The sequence below is a fragment of the Salmo trutta genome, unplaced genomic scaffold (genome assembly GCF_901001165.1).
Source record: "Salmo trutta unplaced genomic scaffold, fSalTru1.1, whole genome shotgun sequence".
NCBI lineage: Eukaryota > Metazoa > Chordata > Actinopteri > Salmoniformes > Salmonidae > Salmo > Salmo trutta.
The window spans coordinates 29647-56092 of NW_021822779.1; the positions used below are offsets into that span (position 1 = coordinate 29647).

The 26446-nt window shown below is 45.8% G+C and overlaps 1 protein-coding gene across 1 annotated transcript in view; it reads left to right on the forward strand.

Moving 5' to 3' along the window:
* LOC115184389 (glutamate receptor ionotropic, NMDA 2A) overlaps positions 1–26446 on the forward strand; it is a gene marked incomplete at its 5' end in the record, with an annotated part of 109166 nt that overhangs the window by 27431 nt on the left and 55289 nt on the right. The window lies entirely within an intron of this gene.

Sequence of the window (26446 nt, forward strand, 5' to 3'; positions counted from 1 at the left end):
ACTAACACGCTGTAAAGGTTACTACTACCACGCACTAACACGGTGTAAAGGTTTACTTCCAACCCAGCACTAACACGGTGTAAAGGTTTACTTCCGACCCAGCACTAACATGGTGTAAAGGTTTACTTCCAACCCAGCACAACACGGTATAAGGTTACTACCAACCCAGCACTAACACGGTGTAAAGGTTTACTACCAACCCAGCACTAACACGGTGTAAAGGTTTTACTACCAACCCACCTAACACGGTTGTAAAAGGTTTAACTACCAACCCAGCACTAACCACGGTGTAAAGGTTTAACTACCAACCCAGCACTAACACGGTGTAAGGTTACTTAACCAACCCAGCACTAACACGGTGTTAAAAGGTTTACTTCCAAAACCACACTAACACGGTGTAAAGGTTACTTCCAACCCAGACACTAACACAGCTGTAAAGGTTACTACTACCTAACCCAGCACTAACACGCTGTAAAGGTTTACTTCCAACCCCGCACTAACACGGTGTAAGGTTTACTTCCAACCCAGCACTAACACGCTGTAAAGGTTTACTACCAACCAGCACGAACACACGCTGGAAAAGGGTGACTTCCAACCCCAGCACTAACAACTCTGTAAAGGTTGACCGACCAACCGCAGCACTAACAAACACGCTGTAAAGGTTTACTACCAACCCAGCACTAACAAAACGCTGTAAAGTTTACTTCCAACCCAGCACTAACACGCTGTAAAGGTTTACTTCCAACCCAGCACTAACACGCTGTAAAGGTTTACTACCAACCCAGCACTAACACGCTGTAAAGGTTTACTTCCAACCCAGCACTAACACGCTGTAAAGGTTTACTTCCAACCCAGCACTAACACGCTGTAAAGGTTTACTTCTGACCCAGCACTAACACGCTGTAAAGGTTTACTACCAACCCAGCACTAACACGGTGTAAAGGTTTACTTCCAACCCAGCACTAACACGCTGTAAAGGTTTACTTCCAACCCAGCACTAACACGCTGTAAAGGTTTACTTCCAACCCAGCACTAACACGCTGTAAAGGTTACTTCCAACCCAGCTAACACGGTTGTAAAGGTTTACTTCCGACCCAGCACTAACACGGTGTAAAGGTTTACTTCCGACCCAGCACTAACACGCTGTAAAGGTTTACTTCCAACCCAGCACTAACACGCTGTAAAGGTTTACTTCCACCCAGCACTAACACGGTGTAAAGGTTTACTTCCACCCAGCACTAACACGGTGTAAAGGTTTACTTCCAACCCAGCACTAACACGGTGTAAAGGTTTACTTCCGACCCAGCACTAACACGGTGTAAAGGTTTACTTCCGACCAGCACTAACACGGTGTAAAGGTTTACTTCCGACCCAGCACTAACACGGTGTAAAGGTTTACTTCCGACCCAACTAACACGGTGTAAAGGTTTACTTCCGACCCAGCACTAACACGGTGTAAAGGTTTACTTCCGACCCAGCACTCAACGGTGTAAAGGTTTACTTCCGACCCAGCACTAACACGCTGTAAAGGTTTACTTCCGACCCAGCACTAACACGGTGTAAAGGTTTACTTCCGACCCAGCACTAACACGGTGTAAAGGTTTACTTCCGACCGAGCACTAACACGGTGTAAAGGTTTACTTCTGACCCAGCACTAACACGGTGTAAAGGTTTACTTCCAACCCAGCACTAACACGGTGTAAAGGTTTACTTCCGACCCAGCACTAACACGGTGTAAAGGTTTACTTCTGACCCAGCACTAACACGGTGTAAAGGTTTACTTCTGACCGAGCACTAACACGGTGTAAAGGTTTACTTCCGACCCAGCACAAAGGTTTACTTCCGACCCAGCACTAACACGGTGTAAAGGTTTACTTCCGACCCAGCACTAACACGGTGTAAAGGTTTACTTCCGACCCAGCACTAACACGGTGTAAAGGTTTACTTCTGACCCAGCACTAACACGGTGTAAAAGGTTTACTTCCGACCCAGCACAAAGGTTTACTTCCGACCCAGCACTAACACAGTGTAAAGGTTTACTTCTGACCCAGCACTAACACGGTGTAAAGGTTTACTTCTGACCCAGCACTAACACGGTGTAAAGGTTTACTTCTGACCCAGCACAAAGGTTTACTTCCGACCCAGCACTAACACGGTGTAAAGGTTTACTTCTGACCCAGCACTAACACGGTGTAAAGGTTTACTTCTGACCCAGCACCAACACGGTGTAAAGGTTTACTTCCAACCCAGCACTAACACGGTGTAAGGTTTACTTCCAACCCAGCCCTAACACGGTGTAAAGGTTTACTTCTGACCCAGCACTAACACGGTGTAAAGGTTTACTTCCGACCCCAGCATAACACGGTGTAAGGTTTACTTCCAACCCAGCACTAACACGGTGTAAGGTTTACTTCGGACCCAGCACTAACACGCTGTAAGGTTTACTTCTAACCCAGCACTAACACGGTGTAAAGGTTTACTTCCAACCCAGCACTAACAACGGTGTAAAGGTTTACATCTGACCCAGCACTAACACGGTGTAAGGTTACTTCCGACCCGCCTAACACGGTGTAAAGGTTTACTTCCGACCCAGCACTAACACGGTGTAAAGGTTTACTTCCGACCCAGCACTAACACGGTGTAAAGGTTTACTTCTGACCCAGCACTAACAACGGTGTAAGGTTTACTTCCGACCCAGCACTAACACGGTGGTACAATTTACTTCCGACCCAACACTAACACGGTGTAAAGGTTTACTTCCGACCCAGCACTAACACGGTGTAAAGGTTTACATCTGACCCAGCACTAACACGGTGTAAAGGTTTACTTCCGACCCAGCACTAACACGGTGTAAAGGTTTACTTCCGACCCAGCACAAAGGTTTACTTCCGACCCAGCACTAACACGGTGTAAAGGTTTACTTCTGACCCAGCACTAACACGGTGTAAAGGTTTACTTCCGACCCAGCACTAACACGGTGTAAAGGTTTACTTCCTACCCAGCACTAACACGGTGGTAAAGGTTTACTTCCAACCCAGCACTAACACGGTGTAAAGGTTTACTTCCGACCCAGCACTAACACGGTGTAAAGGTTTACTTCCGACCCAGCACTAACACGGTGTAAAGGTTTACTTCCGACCCAGCACTAACACGGTGTAAAGGTTTACTTCTGACCCAGCACTAACACGGTGTAAAGGTTTACTTCCGACCCAACACTAACACGGTGTAAAGGTTTACTTCCGACCCAGCACCAATTTGATTGAATTAAACCTGGTTCACAGCCTACGAGTCGCTCCATATCATTTTAGCCAGCCATGACACCCACCATCACAGATTGTTCTGAAATCGTTTCTGTCGTTAGAAAGATATCAGATTAGCATTTCTGAAACATTATTTTGTTGTAATTTATTTTGAAGTTAAGCTAACTGATTGCACCCAAATTGGCCATTTTAATTGATAGGGTTCAGATAATATTCATTAATATAGTACCCAACATCCGATTAGGACCAATCTTCTTCCTACCACTGAGTAAGACATGAAGAATCCAGTAAAATGGTCAAAAGACACAACCAGTATACAGTATCAGTCCCCACCACCTCAACAACCAGTATACAGTATCAGTCCCCACCACCCCAACAACCAGTATACAGTATCAGTCCCCACCACCTCAACAACCAGTATACAGTATCAGTCCCCACCACACCAACAACCATTACAGTATCAGTCCCCCACCACCCCAACAACCAGTATACAGTATCAGTCCCCACCACCCCAACAACCAGTATACAGTATCAGTCCCCCACCACCCCAACAACCAGTATACAGTATCAGTCCCCCACCACCCCAACAACCAGTATACAGTATCAGTCCCCACCACCCCAACAACCAGTATACAGTATCAGTCCCCACCACCCCACAACCAGTATACAGTATCAGTCCCCACCACCCCAACAACCAGTATACAGTATCAGTCCCCACCACCACCACCCCAACAACCAGTATACAGTATCAGTCCCCACCACCCCAACAACCAGTATACAGTATCAGTCCCCACCACCCCAACAACCAGTATACAGTATCAGTCCCCACCACCCCAACAACCAGTATACAGTATCAGTCCCCACCACCTCAACAACCAGTATACAGTATCAGTCCCCACCACCACCACCCCAACAACCAGTATACAGTATCAGTCACCATCACCTCAACAACCAGTATACAGTATCAGTCCCCACCACCACCACCCCAACAACCAGTATACAGTATCAGTCCCCATCACCTCAACAACCAGTATACAGTATCAGTCCCCACCACCACCACCCCAACAACCAGTATACAGTATCAGTCCCCATCACCCCAACAACCAGTATACAGTATCAGTCCCCACCACCCCAACAACCAGTATACAGTATCAGTCCCCACCACCCCAACAACCAGTATACAGTATCAGTCCCCACCACCTCAACAACCAGTATACAGTATCAGTCCCCATCACCCCAACAACCAGTATACAGTATCAGTCCCCACACCTCAACAACAGTATACAGTATCAGTTCCCCACCACCCCAACAACCAGTATACAGTATCAGTCCCCACCCACCCCAACAACCAGTATACAGTATCAGTCCCCACCACCCCAACAACCAGTATACAGTATCAGTCCCCACCACCCCAACAACCAGTATACAGTATCAGTCCCCACCACCCCAACAACCAGTATACAGTATCAGTCCCCACCACCCCAACAACCAGTATACAGTATCAGTCCCCACCACCACCACCTCAACAACCAGTATACAGTATCAGTCCCCACCACCCCAACAACCAGTATACAGTATCAGTCCCCACCACCATCACCCCAACAACCAGTATACAGTATCAGTCCCCACCACCTCAACAACCAGTATACAGTATCAGTCCCCACCACCCCAACAACCAGTATACAGTATCAGTCCCCACCACCACCACCTCAACAACCAGTATACAGTATCAGTCCCCACCACCCCAACAACCAGTATACAGTATCAGTCCCCACCACCCCAACAACCAGTATACAGATACAGTCCCCACCACCCCAACAACCAGTATACAGTATCAGTCCCCATCACCCCAAAAACCAGTATACAGTATCAGTCCCCACCCCCACCACCCCAACAACCAGTATACAGTATCAGTCCCCATCACCATCACCCCAACAACCAGTATACAGTATCAGTCCCCACCACCCAACAACCAGTATACAGTTATCAGTCCCCACCACCCCAACAACCAGTATACAGTATCAGTCCCATCCACCCCACAACCAGTATACAGTATCAGTCCCCACCACCCCAACAACCCGTATACAGTATCAGTCCCCCACCACCCCCAACAAACCGTAACAGTATCAGTCCCCACCACCCCAACAACCAGTATACAGTATCAGTCCCCACCACCCCCAACAACCAGTATACAGTATCAGTCCCCACCACCCCAACAACCAGTATACAGTAGCAGTCCCCAACACCCCAACAACCAGTATACAGTATCAGTCCCCACCACCCCCAACAACCAGTATACAGTATCAGTCCCCACCCCCCCCACAACCAGTATACAGTATCAGTCCCCACCACCCCAACAACCAGTATACAGTATCAGTCCCCACCACCACCAACAACCAGTATACAGTATCAGTCCCCACCACCCCAACACCAGTATACAGTATCAGGCCCCACCACCATCACCTCAACAACCAGTAACAGTATCAGTCCCCACCACCCCAACAACCAGTATACAGTATCAGTCCCCACCACCCCAACAACATATACAGTATCAGTCCCCAACACCCCAACAACCAGTATACAGTATCAGTCCCCACCACCTCAACAACCAGTATACAGTATCAGTCCACACCACCCCAACAACCAGTATACAGTATCAGTCCCCACCACCTCAACAACCAGTTACAGTATCAGTCCCCCACCCCAACAACCAGTATACAGTATCAGTCCCCATCCCCCAACACCCCAACAAGTATACGTATCAGTCCCCACCACCCCAACAACCAGTATACAGTATCATCCCCACCACCCCAACAACCAGTATACAGTATCAGTCCCCACCACCCCAACAACCAGTATACAGTATCAGTCCCCACCACCCCAACAACCAGTATACATATCAGTCCCCATCCCCCAACAACCAGTATACAGTATCAGTCCCCACCCCCCCCACAACCAGTATACAGTATCAGTCCCCACCACCCCAACAACCAGTATACAGTATCAGTCCCCACCACCCCCAACAACCAGTATACAGTATCAGTCCCCACCACCCCAACAACCAGTATACAGTATCAGTCCCCACCACCCCAACAACCAGTATACAGTATCAGTCCCCACCACCCCAACAACCAGTATACAGTATCAGTCCCCACCAACCCCCAACAACCAGTATACAGTATCAGTCCCCACCACCCCAACAACCAGTATACAGTATCAGTCCCCACCACCCCAACAACCAGTATACAGTATCAGTCCCCACCACCCCAACAACCAGTATACAGTATCAGTCCCCATCACCATCACCTCAACAACCAGTATACAGTATCAGTCCCCACCACCACCACCCCAACAACCAGTATACAGTATCAGTCCCCACCACCCCAACAACCAGTATACAGTATCAGTCCCCATCACCATCACCTCAACAACCAGTATACAGTATCAGTCCCCACCACCACCACCCCAACAACCAGTATACAGTATCAGTCCCCACCACCACCACCCCAACAACCAGTATACAGTATCAGTCCCCACCACCACAACAACCAGTATACAGTATCAGTCCCCCACCACCCCAACCAACCAGTATACAGTATCAGTCCCCACCACCCAACAACCAGTATACAGTATCAGTCCCCACCACCCCACACAACCAGTATACAGTATCAGTCCCCACCACCCTCAACACCCAGTATACAGTCTTCAGGTCCCACCACCACCACCCAACAACCAGTATACAGTATCATCCCACCACCCCAACAACCAGTAACAGTATCCGTCCCACCACCACACCCCAAACACCCGTATACAGTATCAGTCCCCACCACCCCAACAACCAGTATACAGTATCAGTCCCCACTCACCTCAACAACACGTATACAGTATCAGTCCCCACCACCCCCACAACCAGTATACAGTATCAGTCCCCCACCACCCCAACAACCAGTATACAGTATCAGTCCCCACCACCCCAACCACCCAGTATACAGTATCAGTCCCCACCACCCCAACAACCAGTATACAGTATCAGTCCCCACCACCCCAACCACCAGTATACAGTATCAGTCCCCACCACCCCAACAACCAGTATACAGTTTCAGTCCCCACCACCCCAACAACCAGTATACAGTATCAGTCCCCATCACCCCAACAACCAGTATACAGTATCAGTCCCCATCACCCCAAACAACCAGTATACAGTATCAGTCCCCACCACCCAACAACCAGTATACAGTATCAGTCCCCACCACCCCAACAACCAGTATACAGTATCAGTCCCCACCACCCCAACAACCAGTATACAGTATCAGTCCCCACCACCCCAACAACCAGTATACAGTATCAGTCCCCATCACCCCAACAACCAGTATACAGTATCAGTCCCCACTACCTCAACAACCAGTATACAGTATCAGTCCCCACCACCACCACCCCAACAACCAGTATACAGTATCAGTCCCCACCACCCCAACAACCAGTATACAGTATCAGTCCCCACCACCCCAACAACCAGTATACAGTATCAGTCCCCCCCACCCCAACAACCAGTATACAGTATCAGTCCCCATCACCCCAACAACCAGTATACAGTATCAGTCCCCACCACTCCAACAACCAGTATACAGTATCAGTCCCCACCACCCCCCAACACCCAGTATACAGTATCAGCCCCCACCACCTCAACAACCAGTATACAGTATCAGTCCCCACCACACCCAACAACCAGTATACAGTATCAGTCCCCACCACCTCAACAACCAGTATACAGTATCAGTCCCCACCACCCCAACAACCAGTATACAGTATCAGTCCCCACCACCCCAACAACCAGTATACAGTATCAGTCCCCACCACCCCAACAACAGTATACAGTATCAGTCCCCACCACCCCAACAACCAGTATACAGTATCAGTCCCCACCACCCCAACAACCAGTATACAGTATCAGTCCCCATCCCCCCAACAACCAGTATACAGTATCAGTCCCCATCACCCCAACAACCAGTATACAGTATCAGTCCCCACCACCCTAATAACCAGTATACAGTATCAGTCCCCATCACCCCAACAACCAGTATACAGTATCAGTCCCCATCACCCCAACAACCAGTATACAGTATCAGTCCCCACCACTCCAACAACCAGTATACAGTATCAGTCCCCACCACCCCAACAACCAGTATACAGTATCAGTCCCCACCACCCTCAACAACCAGTATACAGTATCAGTCCCCACCACCCCAACAACCAGTATACAGTATCAGTCCCCACCACCTCAACAACCAGTATACAGTATCAGTCCCCACCACCCCAACAACCAGTATACAGTATCAGTCCCCACCACCCCAACAACCAGTATACAGTATCAGTCCCCACCACCCCAACAACAGTATACAGTATCAGTCCCCACCACCCCAACAACCAGTATACAGTATCAGTCCCCACCACCCCAACAACCAGTATACAGTATCAGTCCCCATCACCCCAACAACCAGTATACAGTATCAGTCCCCACCACCCCAACAACCAGTATACAGTATCAGTCCCCACCACCTCAACAACCAGTATACAGTATCAGTCCCCACCACCCCCAACAACCAGTATACAGTATCAGTCCCACCACCCCAACAACCAGTATACAGTATCAGTCCCCACCACCCCAACAACAGTATACAGTATCAGGTCCCCACCACACCCAACAACCAGTATACAGTATCAGTCCCCCACCACCCAACAACCAGTATACAGTATCAGTCCCATCACCCCAACACCAGTATACAGTATCAGTCCCCATCACCCCAACAACCAGTATACAGTATCAGTCCCCCACCCACCCCTAAATAACCAGTAATACAGTATCAGTCCCCATCACCCCAACAACCAGTATACAGTATCAGTCCCCACCACCCCAACAACCAGTATACAGTATCAGATCCCACCACCCCAACAACCAGTATACAGTATCAGTCCCCACCACCTCAACAACCAGTATACAGTATCAGTCCCCCACCACCCCAACCACCAGTATACAGTATCAGTCCCCACCACCCCAACAACCAGTATACAGTATCAGTCCCCACCACCCCAACAACCAGTATACAGTATCAGTCCCCACACACCCAACAACCAGTATACAGTATAGTCCCCACCACCCCAACAACCAGTATACAGTATCCCTCCCACCACCCCAACAACCAGTATACAGTATCAGTCCCCACCACCCCAACAACCAGTATACAGTATCAGTCCCCACCACACACACAACCAGTATACAGTATCAGCCCCACCACCCCAACAACAGTATACAGTATCAGTCCCCACCACCCAACAACCAGTATACTATCAGTCCCCATCACCCAACAACCAGTATACAGTATCAGTCCCCACCACCCCAACAACCAGTATACAGTATCAGTCCCCACCACCCCAACAACCAGTATACAGTATCAGTCCCCACCACCCCAACAACCAGTATACAGTATCAGTCCCCACCACCCCCAACAACCAGTATACAGTATCAGTCCCCACCACCCAACAACCAGTATACAGTATCAGTCCCCACCACCCCAACAACCAAGTCTCCACCACCAACAACCAGTATACAGTATCAGTCCCCATCACCCAAACAACCAGTATACAGTATCAGTCCCCACCACCCCAACAACCAGTATACAGTATCAGTCCCCACCACCTCAACAACCAGTATACAGTATCAGTCCCCACCCACCCCAACAACCAGTATACAGTATCAGTCCCCACCACCCCAACAACCAGTATACAGTATCAGTCCCCCACCACCCCAACAACCAGTATACAGTATCAGTCCCCACCACCCCAACAACCAGTATACAGTATCAGTCCCCATCACCTCAACAACCAGTATACAGTATCAGTCCCCACCACCATCACCCCAACAACCAGTATACAGTATCAGTCCCCACCACCCCAACAACCAGTATACAGTATCAGTCCCCACCACCCCAACAACCAGTATACAGTATCAGTCCCCACCACCCCAACAACCAGTATACAGTATCAGTCCACAATGTCTGACAAGTAGTACGGAGCAACGGCTTGGAGAATTGGTTCTTCATACTTTCTAATGTACTCCCTGTGAATCTGGTGGAGTCTTTCCCTCTTCAGAGAAAATCAGCTGTTGATGTCACTTGTATTATTTCCCATAAATCAGTGTGACGGTATCAGGTTATGATCACTAGACGCTGCTGTTCCTGCTTCTGATCATGATGAAAATAAGTTGTGTGGTCATCCTCAAAAGTCAAGCTACCCCAACAACCAGTATACGGTATCAGTCCACAATGTCTGACAAGTAGTACGGAGCAACGGCTTGGAGAATTGCTTCTTCATACTTTCTAATGTACTCCTTGTGAATCTGTATTTCACATGCACCGAATATAAAGAGGTGTAGACCTTACAGTGAAATGCTTACTTACAAGCCCTTAACCAAGCCCTTAACCAACAATGCAGTTTTAAGAAAATATCCCCCAAAACAGTAAGCGATAAGAATAACAAATAATTAAAGAGCAGCAGTAAATAATAATAGCGGGGCTATATACAGGGGGTACCGGTACAGAGTCAACGTGTCAATATGCGGGGGAACCGGTGTCGAGGTAATGGAGTATTTATGTACATGTAGGTAAAGTTATTAAAGTGGCTATGCATAGATAATAACAGAGAGTAGCAGCAGCGTGGGGGGGGGGGCAATACAAATAGTCTGGGTAGCCATTTGATTAGCTGATCAGGAGTCTTATGGCTTGGGGGGTAGAAGCTGTTTAGAAGCCTCTTGGACCTAGACTTTACTGCTTGCTGTGCGGTAGCAGAGAGAACAGTCAATGACTAGGGTGGCTGGAGTCTTTGACAATTTTTAGGGCCTTCCTCTGACACTGCCTGGTATAGAGGTCTTGGATGGCAGGAAGCTTGGCCCCAGTGATGTATTGGGCCGTACGCACTACCCTCTGTAGTGCCTTGCAGTCGGAGGCCGAGCAGTTGCCAAACCAGGCAGTGATGCAACCCGTCAGGATGCTCTCGATGGTGCAGCTGTAAAACCTTTTGAGGATCTGAGGACCCATGCCAAATCTTTTCAGTCTCCTGAAAGGGAATAGGTTTGTCGTGCCCTCATCACGACTGTCTTGGTGTGCTTGGACCATGACGACACCATTCTGTATACTTCTGGCCCTTCTTTGGACACTGTGTTAACAACCCTCCAGACGAGCTTCAATGCCATACAACTCTCCTTCCGTGGCCTCCAACTGCTCCTAAATACAAGTAAAACTAAATGCATGCTCTTCAACCGATCGCTGCCTGCAGCTGCCCGCCTGTCAAGCATCACTACTCTGGACAGTTCTGACTTAGAATATGTGGACAACTACAAATACCTAGGTGCCTGGTTAGACTGTAAACTCTCCTTCCAGACTCACAGCAAACATCTCCAATCCAAAGTTAAATCTAGAATTGGCTTCCTATTTCGCAACAAAGCATCCTTCACTCATGCTGCCAAACATACCCTCGTAAAACTGACCATCCTACCGATCCTCGACTTCGGCGATGTCATTTACAAAATAGCCTCCAATACCCTACACAACAAACTGGATGCAGTCTATCACAGTGCCATCCGTTTTGTCACCAAAGCCCCATATACTACCCACCACTGCGACCTGTACACTCTCGTTGGCTGGCCCTCGCTTCATAATTGTCGCCAAACCAACTGGCTCCAGGTCATCTACAAGACCCTGCTAGGTAAAGTCCCCCCTTATCTCCGCTCACTGGTCACCATAGCAGCACCCACCTGTAGCACGCGCTCCAGCAGGTATATCTCTCTGGTCACCCCCAAAGCCAATTCCTCCTTTGGCCGTCTCTCCTTCAAGTTCTCTGCTGCCAATGACTGGAACGAACTACAAAAATCTCTGAAACTGGAAACACTTATCTCCCTCACTAGCTTTAAGCACCAGCTGTCAGAGCAGCTCACAGATCACTGCACCTGTACATATCCCATCTATAATTTAGCCCAAACAACTACCTCTTCCCCTACTGTATTTATTTATTTCATTTATTTTGCTCCTTTGCACCATATTATTTATTTCTACTTTGCACTTTCTTCTACTACAAATCTACCATTCCAGTGTTTTACTTGCTATATTGTATTTACTTTGCCACCATGGCCTTTTTTGCCTTTACCTCCCTTATCTCACCTCATTTGCTCACATTGTGTATAGACTTATTTTTCTACTGTATTATTGACTGTATGTTTGTTTTACTCCATGTGTAACTCTGTGTTGTTGTATGTTGTCGAACTGCTTTGCTTTATCTTGGCCAGGTCGCAATTGTAAATGAGAACTTGTTCTCAACTTGCCTACCTGGTTAAATAAAGGTGAAATAAATAAATAAAATAAAATGTTAGTTTGTTGGTGATGTGGACACCAAGGAACTTGAAGCTCTCAACCTGCTCCACTACAGCCCTGTTGATGAGAATGGGGGCGTGCTCGGTCCTCCTTTTCCTGTAGTCCACCATCATCTCCTTTGTCTTGATCACGTTGAGTGAGAGGTTGTTGTCCTGGCACCACACGGTCAGGTCTCTGACCTCCTCCCTATAGGCTGTCTCATCAATGTCTGTGATCAGGCACACTGTTGTGTCATCAGAAAACTTAATGATTGTGTTGGAGTCATGCCTGGCCGTGCAGTCATGAGTGAACAGGGAGTAGAGGAGGGGACTGAGCACGCACCCCTGAGGGGACCCGTGTTGAGGATCAGAGTGGCAGATGTGTTGTTACCTACCCTTAAATCTGGGGGAGACCCGTCAGGAAGTCCAGGATCCAGTTGCAAAGCGAGGTGTTTAGTCCCAGGGTCCTTAGCTTAGTGATGAGCTTTGAGGGCACTATGGTGTTGAACGCTGAGCTGTAGTCAATGAATAGCATTCTCACATAGGTGTTCCTTTTGTCCAGGTGGGAAAGGGCAGTGTTGAGCACAATAGAGATTGCATCATCTGTGGATCTGTTGGTGCGGTATGCAAATTGGACTGGGTCTAGGGTTTCTGGGATAATGGTGTTGATGTGAGCCATGACCAGCCTTTCAAAGCATGTCATGGCTAGAGACGTGAGTGCTACGGGTCAGTAGTCATTTAGGCAGGTTACCTTAGTGTTCTTGGGCACAGAGACTATGGTGGTCTGCTTGAAACATGCTGGTATTACAGACTCAGACAGGGAGAGGTTGAAAATGTCAGTGAAGACACCTGCCAGTTGTTCAGTGCATGCTCGAAGTACACGTCCTGGTAATCTGTCTGGCCCAGCGGCCTTGTGAATGTTGACCTGTTTAAAGGTCTTACTCACATCGGCTGCGGAGAGCATGATCACACAGTCGTCCGGACCAGCTGATGCTCTCATGCATGCCTCAGTGTTGCTTGCCTCAAAGCGAGCATAGAAGTAGTTTAGCTCGTCTGGTAGGCTCGTGTCACTGGGCAGCTCTCGGCTGGGCTTCCCTTTGTAGTCTGTAATGGTTTGCAAGCCCTGCCACATCCGACGAGTGTCAGAGCCGGTGTAGTACGATTCGATCTTAGTCCTGTATTGATACTTTCCCTGTTTGATGGTTCATCGGAGGGCATAGCAGGATTTCTTATAAGCTTCCGGGTTAGAGTCCCGCTCCTTGAAAGCGACAGCTCTACCCTTTAGCTCAGTGTGAATGTTGCCTGTAATCCATGGCTTCTGGTTGGGGTATGTACGTACGGTCACTGTGGGGACGACGTCATCGATGCACTTATTGATGAAGCCAGTGACTGATGTGGTGTACTCCTCAATGCCATCGGAAGAATCCCGGAATATATTCCAGTCTGTGCTTGCAAAACAGTCCTGTAGTTTAGCATCTGCTTCATCTGACCACTTTTTTATAGACCGAGTCACTGGTGCTTCCTGCTTTAATTTTTGCTTGTAAGCAGGAATCAGGAGGATAGAGTTATGGTCAGATTTACCAAATGGAGAGCTTTGTACGCATCTCTGTGTATGGAGTAAAGGTGGTCTAGAATCTTTTCCCTCTGGTTGCACATTTAACATGCTGGTAGAAATTAGGTAAAACTGATTTAAGTTTCCCTGCATTAAAGTCCCCGGCCACTAGGAGCGCCGCTTCTGGGTGAGTGGTTTCCTGTTTGCTTATGGAGTAATACAGCTCATTGAGTGAGGTTTTAGTGCCATCATCGGTCTGTGGTGGTATGTAGACAGCTTTTCCTCCCTGTTCAAAGAAATTATTCAGTGAAGCATAGATTACCATCAAGCCCCCCCCCCCCCTAAATGAGTGTGGCAGTACCAGCTGTGGCCACTAGATGCCACTGTTCCTGCCACACCCGTTTATCCATTTTGCTCGTCTCTTGTGTTTATTCAATGGATCACATTTTCTTGCAACTTTGGATAGAAAACCAATAGCTTTTGCTAATGATGAAAATAAATACTGTGGTCAACCTCACGTCAAGCCAGGACTCCATGTAAGCAATTAAGGTGGAAACAAAAGGAGAGGAGGGGAGGGGAGGGGAGGGGAGGGGAGAGGAGAGGAGAGGAGAGGAGAGGAGAGGAGAGGAGAGGAGAGGAGAGGAGAGGAGAGGAGAGGAGAGGAGAGGAGAGGAGGTGTACTAATGCAGGATCAATTATAGACAGTAGAAGAGACTACCAACGACCTACATCTTCTCATCAATAACACACTCTCTCCAAGAACATGAATCATTAATAACTTATCAACACAACCCCTGCCAGAGCAGACAGACAGCCCGAGAACATGAATCATTAATAACTTATCAACACAACCCCTGCCAGAGCAGACAGACAGCTCTACGTAAGATCACACATACCTAGAGGATGAGCTTACTTAATACTTAATCCATCAGTTATTGTGCCAGTCACATTCCGTTAAAGGTCCCCAAAGCACACATATCCCTGGGTTGCTCGTCTTTTCAGTTCGCTGCAGCTAGCAACTGGAACGAGGTGCAACAAACACTCAAACTGGACAGTTTTATCTCAATCTCTTCGTTCAAAGACTCAATCATGGACACTCTTACTGACAGTTGTGGCTGATTTGCATGACATATTGTTGTCTCTACCTTCTTGCCCTTTGTGCTGTTGTCTGTGCCCAAAAATGTATGTGCCATGTTTTGTGCTTCTACCATGTTGTGCTGCTGCTATGTTGTGTTGCTACCATGTTGTTGTCATTTTGTGTTGTTACCATGTCGTTGTCATGTTGTGTTGCTATCATGTTGTGATATTGCCATGTTGTGTTACTACCATGTTGTTGTCATGTTGTGTTTCTACCATGTTGTCATGTTGTGTTGTGTTGATACCATTTTGTTGCCATGTTGTGTTGCTAACATGTTGTTGTCATGTTGTGTTGATACCATGTTGTTGTCATGTTGTGTTACTACCATGTTGCTGTCATCTTGTTTTATACCATGTTGTTGTCATGCTGAGTTGCTACCATGTTGTGATGTTGCCATGTTGTGTTACTACCATGTTGTCGTCATGTTGTGTTGCTACCATGATGTTGTCATGTTGTGCTGCTACCATGCTGTGTTCCTACCATGTTGTTGTCATGTTGTGTTAATACCATGTTGTGTTGTTGTCATGTTGTGTTGATACCATGTTGTGTTGCTGCCATGTTGTGATGCTACCATGTTGTCATGTTGTGTTGCTAACATGTTGTTGTCATGTGTTGCTGGCATGTTGTTGTCATGTTGTATTTCTACCATGTTGTTGCTGGCATGTTGTTCTCATGTTGTGTTGCTACCATGTTGTTGTCATGTTGTGTTGGTACCATGTTGTTGTCATGTGTTGCTACCATTTTGTTGTCATGTTGTTGTGCTACCATGTTGTCATGTTGTGTTGCTATCTTGTTGTTGTCATGTTGAGTTACTACCATGTTTTTGTCATGTGTTGCTGCCATGCTGTCTTAGGTCTCTCTTTCTGTAGTGTTATGGTGTTTCTCTTGTTGTGATGTGTGTTTTGTCCTATATGATGTTATCATAAAAAATAAAAAAAAATACAAAAATAAATAAATATATATATTTTTAAATCCCAGCCCCCGTCCACGCAGGAGTCATTTTGCCTTTTGGTAGGCCGTCATTGTAAATAAGAATTTGTTCTTAACATACTTGCCAGTTAAATAAAGGTTAAATAAATAAATAAAATGTTAAAAGTATATATACCCTGGAAACTACACACACGATGTAGCTATCCAATTAATAATATAATTTTAGCAGTCTCACCCTGACTATCTTTAGCATAATGCTAACTGCCTATAGACTCATCCTGACTATCTTTAGCATAATGCTAACTGCCTGTGGACTCATCCTGACTATCTTTAGCATAATGCTAACTGTTGAGATGGTGCTGACAGAGATGGTCGCCTTGCTTTGAGTCCTTAGGCAACTATGCAGTATTCAGTTTTTCTATGTATTATTTCTTACATTGTTAGCCCAGAAAATCTTAAGTGTTATTACATACAGCCAGGAAGAACTATTGGAATAAGAGCGACGTCAACTTACCAACATTACGACCTGGAATACAACTTTACCGAAGCGGATCCTTTGTTCGGACCTCCACCCAGGACAGTGGATCTAATCCCAGAAGAAGACCCAAAACAATGTTGCCGCAGAAGAGGCAGACGGAGCGGCCTCCTGGTCAGGCTCCATGGCGTACACACCGCCCACCGCTTCCGAGTATAGTACTCGCCAACGTCCAGTCTCTTGACAACAACGAAATTAGAGCACGGGTTAACTTCCAGAGAGACATCAGAGATTGTAACTCTCTCTATTTCACGAAAACATGGCTCTCTCGGGATATGTTGTTGGAGTCGGTTCAACCACCGGGCTTCTTCACGCGTCACGCCGACAGAGATAAACACCTCTCTGGGAAGAAGAATGGCGGAGGTGTATGCTTCATGATTAATGACCCATGATGTAATCATAGCAACATACAGGAACTCAAGTCCTTCTGCTCACCCGACCTAGAATTCCTTACAATCAAATGCCGGCCATATTATCTCCCAAGAGAATTCTCGTCAGTTGTGTAACTACCCCCTCAAGCAGACACCACAACGGCCTTAAAGGAACTTCACTGGACTCTATGTAAACTGGAAACCATTTATCCTGAGGCTACATTTAATGTAGCTGGGGATTTTAACAAAGCAAATTTGAGAACAAGGCTACTTGTCTATCAGCGTTTTGATTGCAGCACTCACGCGAGCAATACACTCGATCACTGCTACTCTAACTTCCGCGATGCATACAAGGCCCTGCCTCACCCTCCCTTCGGCAAATCCGACCACGACTCCATCCTACCGTCTTATAGGCAGAAACTCAAACCGGATGTACCCGTCACTAGAACCATTCAACGCTGGTCTGACCAATCGGAATCCACGCTTCAAGATTGTTTTGATCACGCGGACCGGGAAATGTTCCACAAAAAGAAAACCAGCCACGTCACAGACACCGAAGTCTCGCTTCCAGACAAACTAAACACCTTCTTTGCCCGCTTTGAGGATAATACAGTGCCACCGTCGTGGCCCGTTAACAAGGACCGCTAACACTGCCCTCTCCTTCTCCGTGGCCGACGTGAGTAAGACATTTAAACGTGTTAACCCTCGCAAGGCTGCTGGCCCAGACGGCATCCCTAGCCACGTACTCAGAGCATGCGCAGACCAGCTGGCTGGTGTGTTTGAAGACAATTCAATCGTTCCCTATACCAGTCTGCTGTCCCCACATGCTTAAAGATGGCCACCGTTGTTCCTGTACTCTAGAAGGCAAAGATAACTGAAACTAAATGACTACCGCCCCGTAGCACTCACTTCTGTCATCATGAAGAGCTTTGAGAGACTAGTCAAGGATCATATCACCTCCACCTTACCTGCCACCCTAGACCCACTTCAGTTTGCATACCACCCCAACAGGTCCACAGATGATGCAATCGCCATCACACTGCACACTGCCCTATCCCATCTGGACAAGAGGAATACATATGTAAGAATGCTGTTCATTGACTACAGCTCAGCAATTAACACCATAGTACCCCCCAAGCTCATCATTAAGCTTGAGGCCCTGGGTCTCAACGCCGCCCTGTGTAATTGGGTCCCGGACTTAATTGGGTCCAGGTGGTGAAGGTAGGAAACAACCAACTCCACTTCGCTGATCCTCAACACTGGGGCCCCACAAGGGTGTGTGATCAGCCCCCTCCTGTACTCCCTGTTCACCCATGACTGCATGGCCACGCAGGCTCCAACTCAATCATCAAGTTTGCAGATGACACAACAGTAGTGGTAGGCTTGATTACCAACAACAACGAGACAGCCTACAGGGAGGAGGTGAGGGCACTCGGAGCGTGGTGTCAGGAAAACAACCTCTCACTCAACGTCAACAAAACAAAGGAGATGATCGTGGACTTCAGGAAACAGCAAAGGGAGCACCCCCCTATCCACATCGAAAGGACAGTAGTGGAGAAGTTGGAACGTTTTAAGTTCCTCGGCGTACACATCAGGAGGCTGAAGAAATTTGGCTTGTCACCTAAAACCCTGACAAATTTTTATCAGATGCACAATCGAGAGCATCCTGTCAAGCATCACCGGGGGCAAACTACCTGCCCTCCAGGACACCTACAGCACCCGCTGTCACAGGAAGGCCAAAAAGATCATTAAGGACAACAACCACCCGAGCCACTGCCTGTTCACCCCGTTACCATCCAGAAGGCGAGGTCAGTACAGGTGTATCAAAGCTGGGATCGAGAGACTGAAAAACAGCTTCTATCTCAAGGCCATCAGATTGCTAAACAGTAATCACTAACTCAGAGATGCTGCTGCCTACATAGAGACACATCACTGGCCACTTTAATAAATGGATCACTAGTCAATTTATACAATGCCGCTTTAATAATGTTGACATATCTTACATTACTCATCTCATATGTATATGCTGTCCTCATCCATATATTTATATGAACATATTCTTATTCCATCACTTTAGATTTGTGTGTATTCGGTAGTTGTTGGGGAATTGTTTGATTACTTGTTTGATATTACTGCACTGTCGGAACTAGAAGCACAAGCATTTCACTACACTCGCATTAACATCTGCTAATCATGTGTATGTGACCAATACAATTTGATTTGAACACCCTATAGGCTCACCCTGCCTATCGTTAGCATAATGCTAACTGCCTAAAGCCTCACCCTGACTAGCTTTAGCATAATGCAACTGCCTATAGGCTCACCCTACCTATCTTTAGCATAATGCTAACTGCCTATAACCTCACCCTGACAATCTTTAGCATTACGTTAACTCCCTATAGTCTCACCCTGACTATCTTTAGCATAACGCTAACTGCCTATAGGCTCACCCTGCCTATCTTTAGCATTACGTTCACTCTCTATAGGCTCACCCTGACTAGCTTTAGCATTACGTTAACTCCCTATAGTCTCACCCTGACTAGCTTTAGCATACTGCTAACTGCCTATAGGCTCACCCTGCCTATCTTTAGCATTACGTTAAATCCCTATAGGCTCACCCTGACTAGCTTTAGCATAATGCTAACTGCCTATAGCCTCACCCTGACTAGCTTTAGCATTACATTAACTCCCTATAGTCTCACCCTGACTAGCTTTAGCATAATGCTAACTGCCTATAGCCTCACCCTGACTAGCTTTAGCATTACGTTGACTCCCTATAGACTCACCCTGACTAGCTTTAGCATTACGTTAACTCCCTATAGACTCACCCTGACTAGCTTTAGCATAACACTAACTCCCTATAGACTCACACTGACTATCTTTAGCATAACTCTAATTCCCAAGGCTCACAGACAGGTTTTGTAGAATATTTAACAGACTAAAGCTAACAAGACAGAAGACAGAGCATGAAGGAGAAGAGAACACAGTCCCAAAACCCCCATACTGACAGACTTGTAGCTTTACATAGTGTAGAGTCAAACTATAGTCCCAATGGTAACACAGAGGTCTATAATATTTAACAGACTATAAAAAGACCTAGCATAGTGTAGAGTCAAACTATAGTCCCAATGGTGACAGAGATGTCTCCTATAATATTTAACAGACTATAAAAGACATAGCATAGTGTAGGGTAGATCAGACTGTACATAGTGTATCTCTCTGAGTCTCCAACTATAGATTTAAACATGTGGTAGAAGTCCCATGGCTAATGTTCTGTAGACTTCCAACTAGCATTTAACATACACAGCCCCCTAGACGTACATCCATTAATTATATATACACTTCACGATGACAGAGAGAGAGTGAATAGACACAGAGAGCATGGGCTCCTGAGTTCTTCTGCAAAAATATAGAATTAGAGTTGGATACTTGTAGATAAACTTTGAATTGTTTTGCAAGGACTCATACAGGATACTAACCTCAACATCAAATCCCTTCATTCCAATTCACTATTCCATGCGTAAAATCTTGATTTTGGATAAAATGACCTGAATGGACTTTTACTATCAAGGACTATCAAGAAAAAAAACTTCTAACAAGCCAAAACCTGCAGAAGAAACAGCAGAAACTGGAAATACCATCCAACACAAAATTGACTGAGTAATGTTCAGTCTAAACCCACTTTCTGAAGCCAAAAAGTAAAAGACAATAATCTGTAGGTAATTTTGTTATATAAAGCTTAATAAATAAGGCTACCAAGCTGCTAGGAAATAATCTGACTGAAGCTAACACTGAAGTGTGCAGTGAGAGGTGGGAAAACTCTTGAGCCTAACAATGGCCCCTCCCCTCCCAAATGCAGAGGCATTTGAAGCCCCCTCCATCTGTGCAGAGAAGATATCCTCCTCAGAATCCCCAAAATACAACAGCCCCAGGGCAACTTTGTTTGGACGTCATGAAGGATGATTTGCCAATACTGAAAAGATATAGCTAGCTAATGACCTCCTTTTCCACGTGGAAAAGACAGACAGAGACCTGCTAGCTACGTTGGGAATCTGCCTCCCGAAAAAAGCTTCTCCCAAGTGGGTGGGACACCTACTTCCGTTGCCTGCTGCACTGCTACTTGGATTCCACCTGGCGATCCGTTCACCGTCTGCCCTGGCCTGTCTCCCCCTGTCTGGTATAGGTACCCCCGCCACACTGCCCACTCTCTCCCGAGCTTTCACTAGCCTCCAGCACACACGCACTGTTGAAGTGAGTGACTCTGAACTTACAATGGCTAGCCCCAAAATGTCATATTTTTTGCTTGTGCTTTATGCGATTTGCCTCATGACTCCTGCATGCTTTGTTGACTGTGAACTTGCTTGTTTACCCAACCGTGGGACAGACTATGTTTGTTATGACTCTGACAGATCACGTCTGAACCTGTTTTTAATTCTCATTTTCTTTATGGGAACGTATTTGTTAACTTGTTATGGATAGGGGGCAGTATTTTCACGGCCGGATAAAAAACGTACCCGATTTAATCTGGTTATTACTCCTGCCCAGAAACTAGAATATGCATATAATTATTAGCTTTGGATAGAAAACACTCCAAAGTTTCTAAAACTGTTTGAACGGTGTCTGTGAGTATAACAGAACTCAAATGGCAGGCCAAAACCTGAGAAGTTTCTGTACAGGAAGTACCCTGTCTGACCATTTCTTGGCCTTCTTTGTCATCTCTATCCAAAACAAAGGATCTCTGCTGTAACATGACACTTTCTAAGGCTCCCATAGGCTCTCAGAAGGCGCCAGAACGCTGAAAAACAGTAGCGCATTTGGTAAGTGGTCAATCTGAGAACAATGAGACGGGTGCGCGCGTGCACGTGAAGAGTCCATTTTACTTTTTCAGGCTTTGAACGAAAACGACTCCCGGTCGGAATATTATCGCTACTTTACGAGAAACTTGGTGGGTGTCAAATTAGCTAGCCCATGATGGCGAGCTATCTACTCAGAATATTGCAAAATGTGCTTTCACCGAAAAGCTATTTTAAAATCGGACACCGCGATTGCATAAAGGAGTTCTGTATCTCCCTGTGGCTCAGTTGGTAGAGCATGGTATTTGCAATGGTGTTTGCAACGCCAAGGTTGTGGGTTCGATTCCCACGGGGGGCCAGTACGAAGAAATAATAAATAAATGTATGAAATGAATTGAAATGTATGCATTCACTACTGTAAGTCGCTCTGGATAAGAGCGTCTGCTAAAATGTAAATGTAAAATGTATCTATAATTCTTAAAATAATTGTTATGTTTATCGTGAGTAATTTAGTAAATTCACTGGAAGTGTTCGGGGGGAATGCTAGTTCTGAACGTCACATGCTAATGTGAAAAGCTGGTTTTTTATATAAATATGTACTTGATTGAACAAAACATGCATGTATTGTATAACATAATGTCCTAGGAGTGTCATCTGATGAAGATCATCAAAGGTTAGTGCTGCATTTAGCTGTGGTTTTGGTTTTTGTGACATTATATGTTAGCTTGAAAAATGGGTGTCTGATTATTTCTGGCTGGGTACTCTGCTGACATAATCTAATGTTTTGCTTTCGTTGTAAAGCCTTTTTGAAATCGGACAGTGTGGTTAGATAAAGGAGAGTCTTGTCTTTAAAATGGTGTAAAATAGTCATATGTTTGAAAAATTGAAGTTTTCGGATTTTCGAGGAGTTTGTATTTCGCGCCACGCCCTATCATTGGATATTGTAGTGGTGTTCCGCTAGCGGAACGTCTAGATGTAAGAGGTTATTAAACCCTCTTAGGCCTCTCCCCCTATCTGAGATATCCACTGCAGCCCTCATCCTCCACATACAACACCCGTTCCGTCAGTTACATTCTGTTAACCTGTCAGGGCTAGGGGGCAGTATTTTCACGTCCGGAAAAAAAACGTACCCGATTTAAACTGGTTACTACTCTTTCCCAGAAACGAGAATATGCATATTATTGGTAGATTTGGATAGAAAACACTCTGAGGTTTCTAGAACTGTTTGAATGGTGTCTGTGAGTATAACAGAATTCATATGGCAGGCAAAAAATCTGAGACAATTCCAAGCAGGAAGTGGCCTGTCTGACAATTTGTAGTTCTTCTTTCTAGTCCCTTTCGAAACTACAGTATCTCCGGGTTTACGTTGCACTTTCTAAGGCTTCCATTGGCTCTCTAAAGCCTTCAGAAAGCGGATTGAGGCGTCTCCTGTCTCTGGGTAGCTCAGTTTGTCAGTGGTCTGCCTGGTGACTAAGAGACTGGGTATGCGCGGTCCCGCGACCATGCTGTTTTTTTTCTTTTCCTCTTTGAATGAAAACACTATTGTCCAGTTGGAATATTATCGCTATTTTACGAGAAAAACACCATAAAAATTGATTTTAAACAACGTTTGACATGCTTCTAAGTACGGTAAAGGAACATTTAGAATTTTTTTGTCTCGAAATGCGCTCGTGCGTTACCCTTTGGATAGTGACCTGAACGCACGAACAAAACGGAGGTATTTGGACATAACTATGGATTATTTGGAACAAAAACAACATTTCTTGTGGAAGTAGCAGTCCTGGGAGTGCATTTTGACGAAGATCAGCAAAGGTAATACCATTTTTCTAATAGTAATTCTGAGTTTAGTGAGCCCCGAAGTTGGCGGGTGTCAAAATAGCTAGCTGTGAGATGGCTGAGCTATGTACTCAGAATATTGCAAAATGTGCTTTCGCCGAAAAGCTATTTTAAAATCTGACACAGCAATTGCATAAAGGAGTTCTGTATCTATAATTCTTAAAATAATTGTTATGTATTTTGTCAACGTTTATCATGAGTAATTTAGTAAATTCACCGGAAGTTCTGGGTGGGAATGCATGTTCTGAACATCACATGCTAATGTAAAAAGCTGTTTTTTGATATAAATATGAACTTGATTGAACAAAACATGCATGTATTGTATAACATAATGTCCTAGGAGTGTCATCTGATGAAGATCATCAAAGGTTAGTGCTTCATTTAGCTGTGTTTTGGGTTTATGTGACATATATGCTTGCTTGGAAAATGGCTGTGTGATTATTTGTGGCTATGTACTCTCCTAACATAATCTAATGTTTTGCTTTCACTGTAAAGCCTTTTTGAAATCGGACAATGTGGTTAGATTAACAAGAGTCTTGCCTTTAAAATGGTGTAAAATAGTCGTATGTTTGAAAAATTGAAATGATTGCATTTTTGAGGTTTTGTATTTCGCGCCACGCTCTTCCACTGGCTGTTGAATAGAGTGGGACGGTGACGTGCCACCTAGCCCATAGAGGTTAAATGTCCCCAAAGCACACACATCCGTGGGTCCTTCGTTTTTTTAGTTTGCTGCAGCTAGCGACTGGAACGAGCTGCAAAAAAACACTCAAACTGGACAGTTTTATCTCAATCTCTTCATTCAAAGACTCAATCATGAACACTCTTACTGACAGTTGTGGCTGCTTCGCAGGATGTATTGTCGTCTCTACCTTTTTGCCCTTTGTGCTGTTGTCTGTGCACAATAATGTTTGTACCATGTTTTGTGCTGCTACCATGTTGAGTTGTTACCATGTTGTTGTCATGTTTTGTCGATACCATGCTGTTTTTTCATGTGTTGCTACCATGCTATGTTGTTGCCTTAGGTAACGCTTTATGTAGGGTTGTGGTGTCTCTCTTGTCGTGATGTGTGTTTTATCCTATATATAGGAGGCCTTTTGCCTTCTGGTAGACCATCATTGTAAATAAGAATTTGTTCTTAACTGACTTGCCTAGTTAAAAAAAGGTTAAATAAATATACAAATAAAATACACAGGATAGCATTTAACATAGCGCTAACCAAACTCACACCGCTAACACAGACTAACATAGTGTAGCCTAGCGAATTAAGTGTAGCCTGTAGCCTGAGGGAAGTCCATTGCCTCCCACCACTAACACATACTAGCCTAGTGTACCCTAGCAAATAGCCTGTAGCCAGAGGGAAGTCCATGGCCTCCAACCGCTAACACAGACTAGCCTAGTGTAGCCTAGCGAATAGCCTGTAGCCTGAGTGATGTCCAATGGCTGGTACAGTTAAATATTTAACAGGCATGCGCTCCTCAGTCCCAGAAACAGCACAGAGGCCCACAGCATCACATCCGACACACACACACATACACAACACACACCAACACACACACAGCATCTAGTCTCACACACACACACACACACACACACACACACACACACACACACACACACACACACACACACACACAGCATCTAGTCACACACACACAACACATGCAACAAGAGATGTTGTGTTTCTGTTACTACAGGCCTTGTAGAGAAGGGCAGTAGAGTGAGCAGTAGTATTGGTTCTAATTCTATAGCTGTGGTTGTAACATAGCCTAGCCTAGCGTAGCGTCAGTACTACTATTGGTTCTAATTCTATGGGTGTGGTTGTAACATAGCCTAGCCTAGCGTAGCGTCAGCACTAGTATTGGTTCTAATTCTATAGCTGTGGTTGTAACATAGCCTAGCCTAGCGTAGCGTCAGCACTAGTATTGGTTCTAATTCTATGGGTGTGGTTGTAACATAGCCTAGCCTAGCGTAGCGTCAGTACTACTATTGGTTCTAATTCTATGGGTGTGGTTGTAACATAGCCTAGCCTAGCGTAGCGTCAGCACTGTATTGGTTCTAATTCTATAGCTGTGGTTGTAACATAGCCTAGCCTAGCGTAGCGGCAGTACTACTATTGGTTCTAATTCTATGGGTGTGGTTGTAACATAGCCTAGCCTAGCGTAGCATCAGTACTACTATTGGTTCTAATTCTATGGGTGTGGTTGTAACATAGCCTAGCGTAGCGTCAGTACTACTATTGGTTCTAATTCTATGGGTGTGGTTGTAACATAGCCTAGCCTAACGTAGCGTCAGTGCTACTATTGGTTCTAATTCTATGGGTTGGTGTGTAACGTAGCTAGCATAGCATCAATTTCTACTATTAGTTCTTATACTATGGATTAGTTTTGTAACGTAGCCTAGCCTAGCGTCCAGTACTAACTATTGGTTCTTATTCTATGGGTTAGTGTGTAACGTCGCCTAGCCTAGCGTAGCGTCAATGCACATCTCAGTGTGTCTTAGGCTGAAAGTTAGCACAGCAGCTGTTTAGAGCTGATTACAGCACGACAGTTTACCTCTCAACCACACTACACACATCACGACACTACCAACACACTACACACACACACACACCACACACACACACACACCACAAAC